The sequence below is a fragment of the Grammomys surdaster genome, unplaced genomic scaffold, assembly GCF_004785775.1.
Source record: "Grammomys surdaster isolate TR1022 unplaced genomic scaffold, NIH_TR_1.0 373, whole genome shotgun sequence".
In the NCBI taxonomy this organism is placed as follows: domain Eukaryota; kingdom Metazoa; phylum Chordata; class Mammalia; order Rodentia; family Muridae; genus Grammomys; species Grammomys surdaster.
Genome location: NW_021604792.1, coordinates 8,777,554 through 8,797,295, shown reverse-complemented (window position 1 = coordinate 8,797,295; position 19,742 = coordinate 8,777,554). Strand labels below are relative to the sequence as shown.

General features: G+C 34.8%; 1 pseudogene; it reads left to right on the top strand.

The window, feature by feature from the left end:
• Positions 1–1,072: 1,072 nt before the first annotated feature.
• Positions 1,073–2,409, top strand: LOC114632396 (annotated as a pseudogene).
• Positions 2,410–19,742: the final 17,333 nt, after the last annotated feature.

The window sequence follows — 19,742 nt, the reverse complement described above, 5'->3', positions numbered from 1 at the left end:
ATCTAAATGTACTTACTTTGTGTTTCCCAGAATGTCTGACATTTTTCTTCGGCTTCGGTGACAAGCAGTTATCTTTACAGTACAGATACTACAAGGTCTTTAAGGGAGAGGTGGCTACAGTCAGATGGTGTTTGCTGCTAATGGAAGAACCTGTTGTAATGTTCAAAAGAGGGGCCAGGAATAAGGAGGTGTCTTATGTTGTGGATGTGCTAATCTTCTTTGTTGACTTGTCACAGTAAAAGTAGAGTTTCCCCTCTTAAATTCATGGATGGAGTAGTCCTATTCCATCAGGTAACATGGTAATCTCATAATTAACCTGACCTGAGCCACTTGGACAATGCTGAGCATGATCTATGTGTACATAATATTGGCCAATGTAGATACATAATAGAAAAATTTAAAAATTTTTTGAATCTCAATAAATACATACTTACAGGTGAGCGTTGTATAGATGTATATTTACATATGAGATAATGAGAAAATATTGTCCTTACTTCTTAATATTGGAAGATTAAATATCCTTATAACACTGTACAGAGATAAGAATATGAGAGATAATGATATCATATTGTAAGGTCTGTGAAATTTGCTATACTTATAAAATCTTATAGATAAGAGAGACCCATATCTGTTTAATTTGTTATTTTTTATATATTTGATAATTTTCTTAAAGTGTATTCCATAGAAGAGAAGGAGTCTTATGAAAATACATAGATTGATGCAAATATAGGTAAGTGATGAAACTCATGTGTTTTCCCTTGCCCAAAAGCATGAACGTTTGCAATCATTTCTTCATCTTTGTCTAGAAAGTACTACAGGATCTATGTGTGAGCAAAGCACTTCTGGTCTGACACTCCTTAGCTGTATGAGAAGACACATTTTCATGGAAAGAGCTTGAGACTCCATAACTGTAATATCTTCATGTTTGCTTCTCTATTCGTGTGTGTGGGAGAGTTAAGCATAAATATTTTATGAGAATCAACTCAGAAGTCACCTAAAATCTTCAAAATTGCATGTTAAAAATAACATTTCAAATCAATATGCTTGTAAACCTTTAGAACTAATACATAAAATGGAGTATCTTTTGAAGGGAATATTTGATATCTCCCAGAGCTCACTTCGAATCATTTTATTCATTGAATTAATTATTCGAATTACGGGAAAGGAATTCATGGCTTGGTACACTGCATGGATTGGGTTAAGAGAAAAAAATGTCATTAGTTAATCAAATCTTCACTGCTATGGCAACTTCCAGGATTTGTCTCCTCTGGTTTGTACTAATAGGTTCCCTGATTACCTTACTGGATGCAGATTTAGCTATTCCTAGAATGAAGGCAGATTTCACTAGCAATCTATGGACTACAGCTAACCATATTAGCATCTGGCTTGCTGCAGGCCTCACTGTCTTTTATTTTTTCAAGGTAGCCAATTTTTCTAACTCTCCTTTTCTTTACCTAAAGTGGAGAGTTAAAAAAGTAGTTTCAGTTACATTACTGGTGTCTCTGTTCCTCTTGTTTTCAAATATTTTACTAGTTATCTTGGGAATTAATATGTGTATAAATGAATGTCATCAAATAAACATGTCATACACCTTTGTTTCTTATTACCATGCAAATTGTCAAAGGAATGTGTTACTAAAAGGATCTTCGGCACATGCAGCTTGGATAGATCACAGCAGTCCAGATGGTTCCACAAGGGGAGGTTTATTAAGAGAGCGAGAGAGCGAGAGGAGAGAGAGAGAGCAGAGAAGTCGAGGAGTGGAGGCTAGCCATGACCACATGGAGAGAGGGGGAAGGGAAGCAGGGAAGGGAGAGAGGACAGCGAACTTGCAGGCGCGGGACCAAGAGAGAGCAAGAGAGAGGAGGGGGCAAGCAGCCCCTTTTATAGTGGACAGGCCTACCTGGCTGTCGCCAGGTAACTGTGGGGAGTAGCATACCTGGCTATTGCCTGGTTACTGTGGAGGTGGAGTTTAACAGATTACTAACAGTTATGCCTTCACATTATTTTCTTGTCTCTCTCCTTTGTTTTGTCCCTGACAACTTTTCTCCTTCTCATCTTCTCCCTATGGACACATCACAAGAAGATGCTGGAGCATGTTCAAGGATGCAGAGATGCCAGCACAATGGTCCTCTTCAAAGTCTTGGTAACTGTGATTGTCCTTCTGCTACTATACTCTATTTTTATCCTGTCTCTGTTACTACAACTTTGGAAACATGAATTACTGAAGAAACCTCTTTTTATTTTATTTTGTCATATTATATATATTGCTTTTCCTTCATTCCATACATATGTCTTAATTCTGGAAGACAGAAAGCTGAGATAGGCCTCCCTCTCTGTGTTGTGGTGGCTGAAATGCAGGTCAAGTTATGTGGAACAAAATTCTCTGGTTTTTTCATTTTCAATTTTTAAATATTATTTGACCTGGACTGCATGAACTTTATGCTTTATTTGCAATAACCACTAATTAAATCTATTATTAAATTAACAAGGTGTGTGCTAGATTATTTCTTAATACATTTATTAAAAAGGTCCTGTTTATGTTTCACTAAAACATAAATATGTCAAAATTATATATATTTTGTAAAAACATTAATCACAGAGATTTTTAGTTATGACCTCAATCATATATGTTGATATCTATAACAAGCTGTGATAAAAGCAAATGACTGAAACCATGTAATAATATAATATAGAATATGTGAATAAAACTCAAAAGAAGAAATGTGTTGTATAATATAGAATTTTAAACATGTGGGAATAAGCATAGTTTATTAAATACAGAGCTCAATTGGAATTATATTTTCCAGTTCTTTGGAGCCATGAAGCTACTGTGTTTGAGTTACTGCATATTTATTACTACTTTCATTACTGACCATTCTAAAATACTTTCATAATTATTAAGACAATGTCATTTACATTTATAGGTATAAAGTATATTATTTTAGGGAAAGTAATATAATCTCTTTTATTTTAACATACAAGAAATACAATATTATTATAGTTCTAAAATATTAATTTGAAATTTTTATTTTTATATTTTTAATATTATAGCTCCTTATTATCATGTAAAATATGTCATTGATGACCCACACACAATCAATAGCAAACTTCTAATGTATACCTGTTCTTATTATTTATTGTTCAGTAGCCTTTAAAAATCTAAAATTATATAAATTCCTGAAGTGCTTTCTAAGAATTATTTGTAGAATATGGTACATATGCAATAGATCTAATGGGGAAATTCCCAGTGTTTTATGCAGTTAAATCTTCAGTATGATATGTTTCTAAATTTTATTAGAGATGAAAGTTTCTTTGTTCAGATATATGTTTATCCTAATTTTTTCAAATTTCTGGGTCAAATTTACAACATAATTACCTAAATTCTCATGGAATGTTCACACATTCATTGAAACATGTGTATAGATAATATCAATTTATTACACCATTTGAATATATTTTCATGAGAAGCAGAAGCTCTGATATAAAGAAACTGAACATCTCTACAAGTAGTTCCTAAGATAAGAACCTCTTATATTTCTAGGTCTTTCAAATTAAATGCATAACTCTGAGAATTAAATTCATGGTAGAAAAGTGTTTTACTACTGAAGAACATCTCTAAGAGTAACCCTAAGTGTCTCTGCCTTCGATCCATCTGTGTTCTAACACATGAGTACTGCTAGTTTTCACATGGTTGCTCCAGAATACAGCAGAACATAAGGAGTCAGTAGAAGGTGAGCATCACATCTTTCAATAGAGGGAACACACCACACAAAATCAGACAAAATACAAGAAGACATCCCCAGTTATAACTGCTGGCAGATAAACATTGCATAGACTGTGTATTTATTGCTTAAAGCAAATATTCTTGCCTACCAAATGCCAAACAGTTTCAAGTTAAGATTAGAAAGTAACAGATTTCCTGTTATTCTCAATGTGTGTATGTGATATACCTATCTATGACATTTAATGGAGAATATTGCTCTTAATTCTTTAATATCTACAGTGAAGGAAAAAATAAAGAACCTTACCTCTTTTCCTGATAAAATTTGATTTACAATATACACTGGGAGGTATATTGGAGTCTTGTAAACTAAGTTCTATGTACTTCAATTATTGAGATATAATTCCTAGAGGTAGAGACATCTATATTAAATTTCCTTCAAGGCCAGGTGACTGGTGGATAGAGAAGAATCTGAATAACGACTCCATGATAGTGAAGAGTTGGAATGTTGCAAATTCAGAGCAAAATTATCTTGATCTGTCCTTAGTTCTCTTAGTAGCCATTCAATATTTTTACTTTGTTCCTGATATGAAAATGTTATTATTATCATGTAAAAATATTTAAACATAATTACCAGCTATGTATGCATGTATATGTGTTCATAATGATATATAGAACAATTTTGTACTTTTAATAATGGCATTATTGTAGAAGAGTTTATATTAGCCATTTTCTTGCAACTTAAATTAGACATCATGACAATATTATGGAAAAAGAGATACTGATGAAGGAAGTATAACTGCTAGCAAGGGGAGGAGGAAACTGAGAAGTCATATCTACTTCTGCAAACACAAATTAGAGAGAGTAAATGGAATGAAGATGTGAAGTCTCAAAACCTATCCTATGAGCTACCTATGACATCCTATGACATATCCTATGACATCTACACTTGATGAACTCAAAATGAGGCAGATGTTAGACAAAGTTAACAATAGCAAAACTATAAAAAATAATATCTTCATTTGCAAGTTACCAAATGATAAATAAATATTTCCTTCAGCACCTGCTGTGGAATATTCCAGCCTAAGGCATACAATCTGGGGGTCGTTTGAGAGACAGTGTATCCCATGCAAATAATTGAGCACTCTGCAGTTTATTATGTGTTTTCTTGCTTTTTTCTGTTCAAAGACAGTAAATGTATCATGAAAGTTCAGTACACATACAAAAAGTGAATGTTGATTGAATTTAAGTTTGGAGATTAAGAAATCACAACCATGCAGATTACACACACACATACATACACACACACACACAGAGAGAGAGATAGATAGAGAGAGAGAGAGAGAGAGAGAGAGAGAGAGAGAGACAGAGAGAGACAGAGAGAGAGAGAGAGACAGAGAGAGAAAGACTCACACAATCCTACAAGACTTGAGTTTATTAGTAAGCTTTTTTTCCCATCCAGAGAGAGGGAGAGAGAGAGAGAGAGAGGCAGAGAGAGAGAGAGACAGAGAGACAGAGAGACAGAGACAGAGTCAGAGACAGACAGAGACAGACAGGCAGACAGACAGATAGACAGACAGGCAGACAGACAGACAGAGACAAAGACAGAGAGAAATAGAAAATTTACTAATGTCTTCATAGCACTAACTGAATCAGGAGATACAGTACCTCAGCTAGCTAAATTCATTGTTTTGCCTACCTCAAGAGCTACTTTATTTGAAGAAGTTAAAAAATTTTTATGAAAATGTAATCAAATACATTTTTAAATGGAAAAACTGTAAAATTTATTATTATTGTTTAATGAATATCAACTATTACATCTCCCCTCTAGTTCTACCATATTATGTTTACTATGAAGAAGGTTAATTTTCTAATCTTAAAATTTTCACCCTACAAAATGTGGGACATAAGCCTTCACATTTAACTATCAATAGCAAGGACACTGTGACTTCTAGAGGAAAACAAACTGATAGACTTTGTGTCTCTTTATACCTGCTGTCATTTTTCCAAAAAGGCTGACAATTGAGTAATTTCTACAGATAGTCCTGAAAAATACTTTATGTATAAATTAGTAAAGATGAATGTACATGTGTTGGCATTTGATGCATTTATGAAAATCAACAGACATACTGGGAATACTAATATAAATGGTGTCAAGACATTTATTTTGAATTCCAAAGTCAACTATATTTCACCAGTTTTTTATTCAGTTAATATCTTCTGAAATTAGGACTGGAGTGCAATTTGCAGCAGTCACATGAATGCTCGCAATTATCTGTAGTTCTAGTGGCAGAGATTCTGACATCCTCTGCTGATCTCTGAGGGCTCCAGGCATGTGTATGGTCTACACACATACAGGCAGGCAAAATACTTGTGCCTATAACATCAAAAATAAATTTTGAAAAGTTTTAGAAGAGTTGGCATTCTGTAGTAGTTTCTCCTAAGATTCTACATGAAATATTTTCTTAATGAGGTAGAAAACTATGTACATATATGTCTTTCTTTAATATAGTTGGTTTGTAAAAGGAAAGATACAACAAACAGGCAATGGAATGTGTGAGTGATTCAAATCGATTACTGATGATGTGAAGGACTTTTATTGGGTGAAATGAGACAGTGATATAACTCAGAGAGTGTTATGCATGTTAATAAGTGTATTTCTTACTCAATAAGTAAGAATAGTATTATCCTTAGTTGAAGGAAAGACAAAAACAGCATCCTAATAATTGAAAGTGACTCAGATAATATGATTTATTAATAAAATGAGGAAACATTACAGTCTAAGAGAGTACAAAGGAATATGTCAACCTAATTTTAAAGTAGCACTGTATTATATTACTCATTATAAAACCCAAAACACACCTCTGTTAACTTAGCACATATTTATTAATCATACTTCTGTGAAACATTATACAACATTTTTGCATAACAATGCAATAAGTTGAAATGTAGAATTTTCCAGTTTCATAATTACATGTTGGCACGTGAGTAACATATAAAACAATGAAGAAAAATTAATGCACTATGGAGATACAGATAAGAATGCAGAAGATCAAAGAATAGTGATACAAATTCCAGTTATGGTCCTTTTTTCCCTGTTTTTTACATGGGTGAAACTTAGACTCTTAGTTATAGTTGTCAAAACTACTAAATAGTAGTCAGTTTTTTTCAATGAACAATTGCTAATTTCTAGCTATTAAAATTATTATTTTATCAGGTTACATAATTTGTGTGTAATATCTTTGTGTGCATTCATGTAAGTGCCACTTGTGTGCAGGTTTTGGGGCACGTTTCTTTGTGAATGAGGAGATCAATTGTCAACCTTGGGCATCAGTTTCAACACCTTTTTTTCTCCTTGGCTTGGAAGTTGCCAAGGACCAATCTTGACTTGGAGAGGAATTCTGAGAGACAGGGTGTCTGGGAGCAGTGATATCAAATGTTGAGGTGTCAAATTATAGGTCTAAGCTGGCAGAGTATATTATGCTCAAGACAGTTTTTTGCCTGCTTTATCTCTGATCTCCCTTCCATTTGATCTGCTCTCTCTCTCTAGGTTCTGTTCCAGATCTTTCTCTAAACAGTTCTCTCTTGCTATTTCAAAAAAAAAAAAAATCATTTGGCTAGTTTATCTCCTGCAGATGATCAGCCCAGTCTTTTATTTTACATATCAATCCTTTAATTTCCATTTCCATTAATTTCATTAGGTTTCTTTAGATTATCCTATGAATCAACATCCTGTGAATTCAGTCCCTTAATTCTTAAGAAACAGCAAGCACACATTTTCTTTTAACATTACAAAAGAATTCATAGATCTGCCTGCATCCGTTAAGCACAGATTCTAAACTAGCCCAGTGAGACCCAGTCCTGAAATTACCAATTCTACCACACCTGGGCCTAACCTTGCCTTGTCCCAGGCTGATTCTAAACTCAGGAATTTGTCTACCTTTGTAAGCTTAAATACAAAAACTCAGCTGGGAGGGATCTACTACAATCACAACTCCCTAAATCCCTATCTCCTTCCTTAGTATCTCTCTGACAAACTGGATCATAGTATAGCTGCCTCTGTTCCTTTAGCTTCATGAAGCATCTCATGTAATTCACATAGCATCTCTACATTTTGCATAGTTGAGAAATTACATATCTTTGAACTAATGTTTTAAGAGTTCTTTTCCACAGCCTTAAGGGCTGTCCTGAAGGTCCAGCATTTATCATTTTGCTTAGACATTAGTCACAGTGTTGCCCCCACTACTCTGATTATTACTCCTGGATTTTTATTATTCCTCCTGCTATCTGATTATCATGGAGTCATTAACATTAACAGGGAGGACATTCCTTAAAGGAGGAATGTAAAATATGTACATTATTATACAATCAATCCTTATGTTCATGGCAACAATAGACACTCCTGGAAGCCCAAGTCTACTGACCCTGTCCCAGGGACAGGAACCATGTCATTGTGTCCACAAGGTCATTCTGGACCCAGCAAGAATTAGTAAACTACACTGGCTGACCAGTAAGCCCAAGATATCCTTATGACTCTAACTACACAGTGCATCATCACATGTGTATGCCATCATGCTTGACTTTTACATAAAATCTACGGACTGAGCTCTGGTCTTGACCTCTGGGCAGTAACCACTTTACAAACCTTTACAAACCACTGATGTATTCAATCCCTAGTGTTTTCATTCATTTGGTATGAAGCTTAGTTTTGAGCCAAGATGCCAACAAAATAGAAGCTACTGGAACAATAGTAGTATCAAATAAAATACACCAGAATATAAAACATATAAATACTGAAAAACATTTATCTAAAGAAAAATAAGTTTAACAAATAAGCTAGTAGTTCTTTCAAAATTGTAGTCTAAAGTATGTGAAATATTTTCCCAAAACTACAATAATATTGAGATACTACACACCAACAAAAATTTATTATAAATAATAAATTAACAAATTATGAATAATTATTATTAATAATACAAACTCATCTAATATATAAATCCAGCCTTTTAGCAACAAATTCAGCAAATCATTATTCTAATAATGTATTTAATTTTTGAAAGCACAGTTTTTAAATAACCCAGCAACCACAATATGTATCAAGAAATTACTGATAAAAATAAGTATTTTTATATTACTGTGATTTTGTTATATATTAATGAAATAATAGTACCAGTTATATGATTATTTTACAAATTAGGAATGCAAATTATGTGGAAATTCAGTTGTAGGTAAAAATGAAATGGTCCCTGTATTACATGAAACTTCACAATGAAACAGACAAAGAATGGAGCACTTAAAAGGAGATATTTGAAAACCATAGCCAAATCTTTTGCATTCATATCTGTGAGTATATTCCTTGGAAAATGTGTTTAGTAGAGTAACTGATCAAATATAAATAAATCAGGTTGAATAAATCACAATTGTATTTACAAAATAAAAGCTGTTAGGACAGAACATGAATATTTTGCTGTATGAAAAACTTACTCCCAGTGACTAGCAAATATTAACATAGTTAATGCAGAAAATGATGATGCCCCTTTAGGAACATAAAGGTAAAAGAGATTATATAGCATCATCAGTTCTCATAATGAGAAAATGAGAACAATTAAAGTGTCATTACATGCAAGATGACATTGTCTTCTTCTCCACGGTCTGCATTCATCATCTCTTGGTGTCTGAGAAGACTGATCTCAGTACCCTCCATAGATAGAAAAGTCCATAGATGTTTAAGTGGCTTGCTATGAAATGACAATATTCACATATAACCCATGAATACTCTCTCATATACATTTAATTTGTTATAGATCATTTCTTATGTAATATGATATAAATATTGTTTAAACACCTGTTATTTTCTACTGTTTAAAAAACTGTGACAAGAAAATATTAGATATGATCACAAACGTGTTTTAGGGATCCAATCACTCCACATCTTTGTGCCTGAATCTCAGTCACAACAATACAGGAAGGGAAGACTGCCTCTATTTCTTAGAACCTGGACAGAAGAGTGGGTGAAAGGAAAAGAGACTACAGCATCTTGGCAGAACATCACAGTGACATTTTTTCTTCAGCATTTCAGAGATCCAATGTTGTACAAAAAGATTCAGGAAGAAAGTGGAATACATAAGGACAGAAGCAAGCATAGTTTGAAGGCTCTAATGTGACCTACAGTGTTAGTGTCTCAATATCCTTGGGCACTGACTTGCAACTTCTTGTAATGTTTCCTCAGGGAGAATATGAGCAGGAAAAAGGTGATCAGAAACATGATGAAAGGTACAAAAAGTAAAACAGTGTATAGGATTGAGAGAAACTTCTCTAGTCTCATTTAAATTAGCACCGTAAAATGCATTTTCTCCATATATCCACCATCCAAAACAAATTTATATATACATGCAGTTGTACTGTACTTTTAAAAATATAGCACCAGAACTGCTCGCAGAATCACTCAAATCATTCTTTTAACTCTCCAATTTAGATGACAAATTATGATGCTAAAAATGGCTTTCTTGAAATACAAAACATGTTGATGTAGCAAGCCAGAGACTAGAATGGTTGCTCACAGTTCAGGAGACATAGATACGTCTAATAATTTTTCCAACCATAAGTAAAGCTGAGTGTAACATACAGTTCAACATACTTATGAATATTGAATAGAGCAAATAATTTGGAGGATGGCAAGGACAGTAAGGGCTGAATCTACTGTAGTAGTCTTTCTTTTCTTGTCCCAATCTGTGACTAGCCAGTTAACAAGGCCACAAATGCATTATAAAATTCTCTGTTATGAATTACTCAATTAAAATTGTAATTAATAATCTCATGAAAGTGTCATCCATTGTCTCTCATAATGACTGAGTTTTTAAAATCCTTGAAGAAAATTTGAGATGGTTACATCATACACTCATCACGTATTTGCTTCTCCATCTCTCATCTTAAATAACTATAAGCAGACAGCAAAATTTGCTAAGCCAAGGATTAGTCCATGGCTTCCTTCACAAGTGTGTACTTTCCCTCATGGTTAAGATACACAACAGTCCTCTGCACACATAATAGCCTGAGAAACAATGACATGTGGTATGTTGAGTTGTCGTGTTCTAAGATGCAAACATTGCATTATTTTGCTGTTTGTATCTGTTTTAGCCTAAGTAATTGAATTTGGAACAAAAGACATTAGAAAATTAGAAAAATGGATATAGATGTCAAAGGGATTTATAGAACTTTCTAAGCTCAGAGATTCTCAGCATTGTATAAAAATAGCTCAATATTTTCCTACGGTTTTTCCAACAATATCCAGATATCCAATAATATTGCAGGCCAAGCATTCTATTCTTGATGTATTTACAACCAGAAATGGGATTTTTTTATTTGGTTTTTCTAAACAAAGTAATTTATGAAGACACAAGCAAATACATACAAATAAACTCATTTTTAAGTAGAAATCACCCTTTTCTACATTTTAATTTATAAATTTTACAATATTGTTAACCACCTAGTTTATGGGTGTACTGTGCCAATTGATCATACAGTATTTAATGATGCTTTTGAATAACTGGTGCAAAAATGATGCAAATATTCAGTATATTTGGGGCTACTTTACATAGGCATGTAGAGTGGGATCAGCTTTCCCATTTGGTTATGAACCATACACTGGTCAGAAATGAGTTTATCTACCCAGGATTCTTATTATTACATATTTTTGTTGCTCATTTGATCTGATTTTTTTCATTAGCACAAAAGACAATCCCTCCCATTCACATCTCTTTAATGACCATAACTCACACCTGTCATTGAAGATGAAGAGTGGAATGCAACCTGGGAAAGGGGGAAATGAATAGTATGAAAGGGTGGAAACTTAGTTGCTAGAGTTCTAAACAATTAAGCTTTTTAGTTAAGACATATCCTAATATACTGAAAATCAAGTTTTATAAACTTCACCAATGACACATAGAGGCATAAGGGCTTCAGAGTGAATGAATTACAGTGTGTTTCCTTCAGAGGCCTGAAGTATTAATGGACAAAGAAAGAAAATCCAAAATATCTTCAAAATGCTCACATTCATAAAATAATCATTTGAAAGACATACAAATAATATAAAAAAAGAATGTAAAAAAGAAATGATGAAAACTGTAGAAGAATTTAATTCAGCAATCCCTCTTGCTGGAATACAGATATATCTTTAATCAAAAACAATGAAGGCAATGTTAGATTATAGAAGAAAACAGTAATACTTGAAAGTGATTCAAATTTCAGGGACAGACATAGTTAAAATCAAAATGAAATCTGTTAAATCAAAGAAAGAAAGACTTAATAGAATGAGTCAAAGATAGGATATAACCAATAATCATGAAAACATCACAGGAAAGAAAAGCTATTTAAGAACAGTTCAGAAAGGGAAAGTGAATTTGGCATCAGTCAAGTGAGTTCAATGAAGTGCAACTGAGTTGATTTGTAAGTTCATGCAATACTGTGCAGGTCAGTAGAGACAGTTGAGACAGAAAATAGGGGGAGACAGAAGATTAGAACAAATTGCCCAAGTAGGATTGAGGAGAATCAGAGAAATTCATTGAGAAGCTTAGAGAAGCCAGATTGAACCAAACATCTTGGGGAGAATTTGAGCCAGAACAGCTGAGTTGAACTAGCTAGCCAGAGTCCAGAATTAGAAAGGGTGAAGTTAATCAGCAGTAAGTCCCAGAGCCCAAAAACATTCTAGGCCAAAGTTAGCAGACAAATGATTGAAGCTGAAGACTTCAAGATCTAGGCTTGCAGAAGTCTAAATTCTACAGAGGCTAGAAGCTTCCAGGCCTAGGCCTAGGGATGCTTAGAACAGAGATGGAAATGCCCTGAGTTCAAGCCAAGCTGTGTGAGTACATAGCTTGGATACAGCCCTCACCTCATCACTTCATTTGAGAAAATAAAAATTACTTTTTCAGAAAACTTTGAAAATTAAAATAGACTTACCTTCAAAGTGGACCTGTTGTCTTTTAGGTGGTAAATTGAGTTCAAATAATAGAAGAGATGAAAATTCAAACAAGCCTAGAAGTGGGGCTGTGGTATAGGTGTTGATAGTGGAATTTCATGAATAAACAGAATAGACAGAACTTAGATCCTACCATAGGGCACACACCTCAAGAAGCTTTCCTAATCCCACTATGGCACCTTTCACCCTAGGTTGCAACACTTTAGATTCCACCAGCACTGAAACTTCTAAGGAAATATTTTCCTTTGTAGACAAGTGAGAAGCGAATGGAGGATAATTCCTACACTTGACATTCACAAAATAAACTGGTAAGTTCATTTCATGGCCAAGGACATTGTCTTTACCCATCACGAGTTCATGCAGTAGGTAGGTGTATCTAAAAGTCAGTGTTTTATTATGTCTCTTTTGTCACCCCTTACCAGTAATTAATCAGAAACTATACATCGATCATATTTTCCCATGTTTTTAGCTTGTAGAATGATTGCTTTAATGCTATTTCTATCAATAGTTAGGGACAAAGGAATAAACCTAATTTAAATGAAATATTTTTATCATACAAAACATTAAAGCAACACTTTAGTAGAATTTTTTCTTTCACCCTAAATTATGAGTAGTGTTCCTTCTAGTTCTATGTTGGGAACACAAATAGGTCTTTCACCACAGATCACCAGAGAAACCAGGAGTTAGATATTTAGCAGGGGCTCCTCAATGGAAAAGACAAAAATACCTGGATTCCATGCATAAAGCTTTAGCTGTCTTAAGTCAAGAGAACCCACACTTAGTGGGAGATGTGACATATTGGCTGCAAGAAGCAATACTGTGATGAAGTCTCTTTGGGACCTTGTCTCATAGTGCTCACCCATTGTAGACATGCAAAAGTGGTAGGCCACCTGCCAGCCATATTCTATCCTAGATGGTTCGTGACAAGCTGGGTTTCAGAAACCCCATGTGTTCCCAGCTGTGCACAAGATGTACTGGGACCAACATGGTATAATGAACTCTCTTGTGAATCAATCCTCACCTCAGAATGTTCAAAAACATGGGAGCAGAGACCAAACAACAGAGGACTTTCGTCACTCTAGCTTGACCTAGCACAGGGTCTGAAATGAGAACTTTGCCACATGAACACCTGAGAGGCAAACCTCAAGATATCATGGGGAAGAGAAACTTCTCCGTAAGTTTACAGAATTGATTGTAGGTTGGGGACATGTAAGAAAGTATCCAATGTTTATGAAAAAGTGGAAGGCAAAGACACATGCAGGAGATATTTTAAAGAACTTGGTTTATAATTTTCAATGAGTGCACAGGATACTGGTTATTCCACAGTTTAATATGAGGAAATTAGCAGTTGCATGGTCCGAAATACACTATTCTTGGGAACAGGAGTCCTCCTCTCTTTGACTTGGATTCCTGTCATATCTGCAGTTTTCAATAAATATGATCTAATGTCATATCCACCTGACCAGGAAATATCAGCCTTAAATACTGCACTCTATCTTAGAATTGACTGTAGTTACCATTGGCAGAAGTACTTCCTCCCTCTGCTTACCTTAAACCTAATTGCAGACAACATGTCATACTTTGGGAAATTAAAGAAATATCTGTCTTTAAATCTGGAGAATAATTAGGAACTACTGTGAGCCATTTATGAAAACTTCTATTTAGATTTGCATAGACTTGAGCTAGGAAAGCTTAAAGCATTATCACTCATTCTCTTCTTATTGATATTTCCCTATAAAGCATTACGAAAAGAATAGTTTCATCAGTAATGCTTCTCAAGATTTTGTATCCCGTTTCAAGTGTTAAATAACACACACTGTCTTTACAAGGTTTTTAAAAATTGTGCTTTTTTGTCCTTTGTGATTGTCCCACAGCATCTATTGTCCCCAAAGCAGCAGGGAACCTAGAATTTCCACACTAATTCTGTTCACTGATTTTACATTAGTTTCTAATAAGGCAAAATACTTATGATCATTATCTGAAATATTGCATTCTCCTTCAGATTGGTAATTTTATGTCTAGACTGTATGTATTCTGTTTCATAGGTCTTAGGATAAGAAACAATGATCTTGTTCACTTGGTTACATATTCATGCTCAGCCTCAGAAATGGAAGTGGAGTGTTGATTATACAGAGGCTAAAAACATGACATAGCCCTCTACAGTGTTTACGTATCTGTAGTAAAATTTGCATTTGAGTTGAACTCAATGTTAGAAAGGCAGAACCACTCTCACCTTGTTCCATGTCTCTTGTCTGTGTATTTACTGCCATTCTGTTCTATGATACAACTTATGTTCTCCACTTTTAGGAAGCCTTCAGGAATGATGAAGTTCTCTGTTAAATACTCTCTGATAACATCTGGAAGTAGTATGAATTCTTTCTCTATATTTATTTTTTACTTGTTCAAATGCCACAGCACCTGTACCAGATCAGAGGACAATTGGCAGATGCTAGTTTTCTTTTTCTACAATGTGTGACCCAAGAGTAGAAGGCTATACCTTCATTTCATTCTTATGAAAGAATCACTAGGAAGTAGATGCTTTGAGCCAGCAAGAGAAGGACTTCCAGGGGATGGAGGAAATGTGTCAATCAAAGCATCTTCTATTAAAGGAAGTCTCCAGAGGCTTTCCTAAGGATTGTTTATTCTTACTGAGGAAAGCTTCTCTGGGTTTGGAGTATGCTCATTTGAATTCTTGAAGTCAGGTAAAAGCCCCTGCCTGATCTTTCACCTTGATTGAGAAGACTGAGAAGATGCCTAATATGCCCTCCATATGGGTGGAAGAAATTGACTTTTCTGTAAACAGAGCAAGAAAAGGAGCTGTGCTGGGATGTCACCCACTTGTCAAAGATGCTGAGTCTTTATCTGATCAAAGCCCAGATCCCAGAGCAGTTTGTGTCACTTTTTTTTTCTTATTGTTTATTGTGGTTTGATAAGCTTGGGTGGAACTCAGGTCTCCTCATACTCACAAAGAGACCTGTCCCCTGAGTTTCACTTCTAGTCCCCATGACTCAGCAGAATGAGTCTCCTCAGTGCTGCGAGGAGGTGCCCAAAACAGCTATGGCGATTGCTGGGAGAAATATACTTCCTTGTGAGAGAACATTATGTCTGTGCTTGAATATGAATCTTGAATTAATAAAAAAATTATTAAAAAGTGTTTTGTATCACTTCAGAGCCTTTTCAAAAGGTAACATAAAGATTTTTTGAATAATATATTCTTTAACAACTTTCATAAAAAATTGCTGCTAATATTAAATCCATTTCTCTAATGACTAAGGACTTCAATCATTTTTTTAATTGATTCTCAGACATTTGAGATACTTCTTTTGGGAATAATCTGTTTTGCTCTATACCCAAGATTTAAATGGGTTATTTGGGTTTTCCTTTTTGACTTCCTGAGTACTTTATATGTTTTGGATATTAGTTCTCTTTTAGATGTAGAGTTAGTGAAGTTTTTTTTTTCCATTCTGTAGGTTGCCAATTTGTACTATTGATGGTGTCGTTTGCTATACAGAAGCTTTTCAGTTTCATGAGGTCCCATTTATCAATTCCTGATTTAAAGCCTGAGCTATTAATGTTCTGTTCAGAAAATTTTCCCTTGTCCCAATGAGTTTGAGGTTCTTTCACACTTTCTCTTCTATTAGATTCAGTGTATCTGGTTTTATGTTGAAGTCTTTGACCCACTTGGACTTGAGCTTAGTGTAAGATGACAAATATGGATGTATTTTCATTTTTCTACATGCTGACTATGTTAGACCAACATCATTTTTTGAAGATACTTTCTTTTTTCCACTTATGTTTTTGGCTTCTTGGTCAAAGATCACATGTCCTTAGGTGTAGTTGCTTACTTCTGGGTCTCTTGATTCTATTCTACAGATTCAACATTTTTGTTTATGTACAAGTACCAAAATTTTTTCTTTCTCATTATTGCTTTTTAGTATAGCTTGAGGTTAGGAATGGTGATTCCCATGGGAGTTATTTTATTATTGGAAATTGTTTTGGCTGTTCTGTTTTTGTTGTTGTTGTTGTTGTTTTGTTTTTGTTATGAAGTTGAGAATTGTTCTTTCCATGTCTGTGAAGATTTGTGGTGGAAATTTAGAGAGTATTGAATTGTATCTGTCGATTGTTGATTGTAATATGGCCATTTTCACTATGATAATCCTACCTATCCATGATCATGGGATATCCTTTCATCTTCTGAGGTCTTCTTCAATTTCTTCTTTCACAGATTTGAATTTCTTGTTCAACACATCTTACACTTGCTTGGTAAGAATTATATCAAGATATTTTATACTGTTTGCAGCTATTGTGAAGGGTGTTGTCTCCCTAATTTCTTTCTCAACCTGTTTATCATTTATATAAAGGAAGGCTACTTATTTGTTTTAGTTAATTTTATATCCTACCACTTTACTGAAGTTTTTTATCAGATGTGGGAGTTCTCTGGTCGAATTTTGGGAGTCACTTATTTATAGTATCATATCATCTGCAAATAATGATACTTTGACCTCTTCCTTTCCAATTTGTGTCCCCTGGATATCCTATTTATTTATTTATTTATTTATTTATTTATTTATTGACTAATTTCTATAGCTAGAACTTCAAGTACTATAGAGAACAGACAGGGAGTGTGTGGGCAACCTTCTCTCGTCCAAGATTTTAGTGGGATTGTTTCAAGTTTTTCTCCATTTAATTTGATGTTGGCTATTGGTTTGCAATCTATTACTTTTTTAAATCAATTTTTATCGGATATTTTATTTACATTTCAGATGTTATCACCTTTCCCCATTTCCCCCTTACCCAGAAATCCCCTATCCTATCCCCCCTCCTCCTGCATCTATGAGGATGTGCCCCCACCCACCCATGTCCAACTCCCTGCCCTCGAATTCCCCCACACTGGGGCATCCAGCCTTCACAGGACCAAGGACCTCCTCTCCCACCTATGCCCTGTAGAGGGTAATACTTAAAAATGTTGCTCCCAGCCTAGGCTTATTCTTAAGCACCCATCATGTTCTCCACTGGAAGTGGCCAAAGGCCAAGAGCAGCTTTGTGCTCCCTCTCCTGGATGGCTCAGACCTCAGCTCTGGTCAGCCCAAAGCACCAACCCTGGCACCCATGAATCTCCAGAGCCGTGGTTGGCTCTGCCAATCCACTACTTTGTCTCCACAATGTTTGATTGAGTCCCTGATAATGCCTGCCATCCACATAGTACCCTGTAGAAATGAGACTCTAAAGCTTAATTATTATCCAAAGGCTTTATATATTTACATATGCTCAATTAATGATGCTTACACAATTAGCACTGTTACTCAATACCTAACCTAGATATTATAACTGTCTTCAACTACCAGACACATGCAGATATCTTTAGCCATTTTCTCCTCCTCTCCCTGTTCTCTCTCAATCCTTCTCTTTCTCCTTCTCTTCCTTCCTTCACTCTTCCCACATCACCGAGATATTGCAAATAATGTAGCAGTAGCAGGACATTATTATATACATATCACCCTTCTTGTTAGAATAAAAAATAAAAAAAAACTTTTCCTCAAAATAACATACTATACTTGTTTTTAACAATAAGGTACAAGATAGACCTAAAATCCAGTCCAATATATTATTAGTAAAAAGACCATTGTCATATATGTTAACTTAAAAGACTATAGTTCTCTACCTGGCTTATGTCTTGGCTTTAGAATGAATGCCATCTGAAAACCATATCCTTAAATCTGTTCTCTCAAATTAAATCGCCTGGGTTGGCTATGAGACTATAAGTCTTCAATCCCAGAAATTCAGAATGACTGAATTAACTGAAAATATGGGAAGAACAAAGTATAGCTTCTAAAACTTAGCCAATTTATAGAGACTACTGAACACCTGGACAGTCCCTATACTTCAAAATGTTGGTGCATCCAATGTTCAGCCTTCTGGCCAAGGATCATCTGACAGACCTAGTAATGCAGAATTTCTAAGGGCTGATTTCACTGTCTAGCAAAGATTATCAGTCAACTATTCCACATAATGTTTCCTCTTTCTGGACAGTATTGTCTGTATATGAAATGAAGCAAATCTTGCCTAGTGTCTGTCTCACCACTACTGGAGTAACTCCAAAGATGCTTCTTAAAATCCACGAAGGGGAAGCTGTCAGGAACACACAGGTCTCTAATCAAATGATCTAATAAAGAAATGTTTGTAATGTCAATTCTGTGGACTTCTGATGTTTTTGAAAACCAAATATCTATGTAAAGCAATCTGGACTGTTGTCCGTTAATTTCTCTCAGCTACTTTTAATTAAAATCTAGAAAACATCCTAATAATAAACTCAGAGTCATGAATTTGTTATAGGTTCTAAACTCACAGGCTTATCATCTCAGTTCAGTTAAAACAAAATTTAAAGAAGGACTGGGTCTAAGCCTTCTATCCTATCCACAATTTTGAATTAATAGAAGAAATATTACCAATGAAACACTTAAATATGCATCAAAATAAATTTTGTACCATCTAAGAATTATAACTTCAGCTTAGTAACAATTATACAGATTTCTACCAATAAGTTATGGCTATGTAATCAATTTTAGCTATTCTTCCCTGTTCCAATAAAATCATTACTTTTGCCTAGAAAGGCAGCCTAATAATAACCACCTCAGTCCCCAAGCCTGGGGATTTGAGAAAATGGTTTTCAGATGACATTCATTCTAAAGCCAAGACATAAGCCAGTTTCAGAACTATATTCTTTTAAGTTAAGATAGACGACAATAGTCTTTTTATTGACATCGTATTGGACTGGGTATTAGGTCTATCTTGTACCTTACAATAACAAATTGAGATAGTTGTGCTCTAATTGCTCTAATTATATTTGGAAAGAAGGTCATTTGTTTGTTTTTAATTCTAACAAGAAGGGTGATGTGTAGTAGAATGTTTTCCTGCTGCTACCACATTGTATGTAGTGGAGCTGATGTGGGAGGAGAGAAGAAAGGAAAGAGAAGGTAGAGGAGGAGTGAGAGAGAGAAGCGAGGAGGAGGAGGAGGAGGAGGAGGAGGAGGAGGAGGAGGAGGAGGA